Genomic DNA, 1026 nt, shown 5'->3' with positions numbered 1-1026 from the left:
TATATATATTCTTGCTATGTAGTCCAGGCTGGCCTTGGACTGACTATATAGCCCAGGCTGGTCTTGCACTAAATATAGTCCTCACACCTCAGCATCCTGCGTGCTGGGATTAGAGATGTGCACACACCTGGCATAACTCCTGCTTTATTTTGGTTAGTGTTTGCATAGTTTATCTTTATTTCTTTTTCATTTATCTGTATGTGCTTTTATAATTAAAGTGAATTTCTTTTAGATAACATATGCATACATGTACTTAGTGTTTTGAAAATTTGACAATCTCTTCTTTGATTTAGTGCATTTAGGCCACTGATATTTAAAATGATTATGCAAATAGTTGGATTAATATCTACTACATTTGATGATGTCTTCTGATACTTTTATTCTTAGTTTCTATTTTTGTTTTCTACTCTTTCTCTGACTTTTGTAGTTTTAACTGACCATTGTGATTTTAATAGGTCATCCTGTAGGCTGCTTCTTTACTCTTTGGGCGTGTGTGTGAAACTTCCTAATTATTTTGCTCATTTCTACTTTGGGTTTATTACTCTGGTGTCTAATACTACAGCTGCCCTGTCATTGTGCCGATTTGTGGTGATAGGGCTCCTCCTTGTGGCAAGATTCTGATACATAAACTTTTATTCAGTGCTTGGATACAGGCTAGACAGAAACTGTTTCGTTAAGCAGCCTCTCCTAAAAGCCAGAGTGTTGCACATAGCTTTTTTTTTTTTTTTTTCTGATACTGTGAGCAGAACTCAGGACCTTGTGCTGTCCAGGCAGGTGCTTGTGTCACTAAACTATATTTGTATTCCCAGCCCTAGATATAGCTTTTGGTCCTTTCTTTTCCGAGGGGGAAGACAGAAGTTGAGCGTTTCCTCCCAGATGTGTGGCACTGCCCCAGGGTGGGAGGAGAGTGGTTCTTCATGCGATGAACTTTCCTGTGAGATTTAAGTGTGGTTGTTTTCATGCTTGCCTAGGGTACATGATCTGACCTGGTTTCTGCATTTTTTTTTCAGAGTGGATATATATATA

Source organism: Octodon degus, unplaced genomic scaffold (genome assembly GCF_000260255.1).
Source record: "Octodon degus isolate 3935 unplaced genomic scaffold, OctDeg1.0 scaffold00167, whole genome shotgun sequence".
Taxonomy (NCBI): domain Eukaryota; kingdom Metazoa; phylum Chordata; class Mammalia; order Rodentia; family Octodontidae; genus Octodon; species Octodon degus.
The sequence above is the reverse complement of the archived record's forward strand: the minus strand, read 5'-3'. Positions refer to the sequence as shown.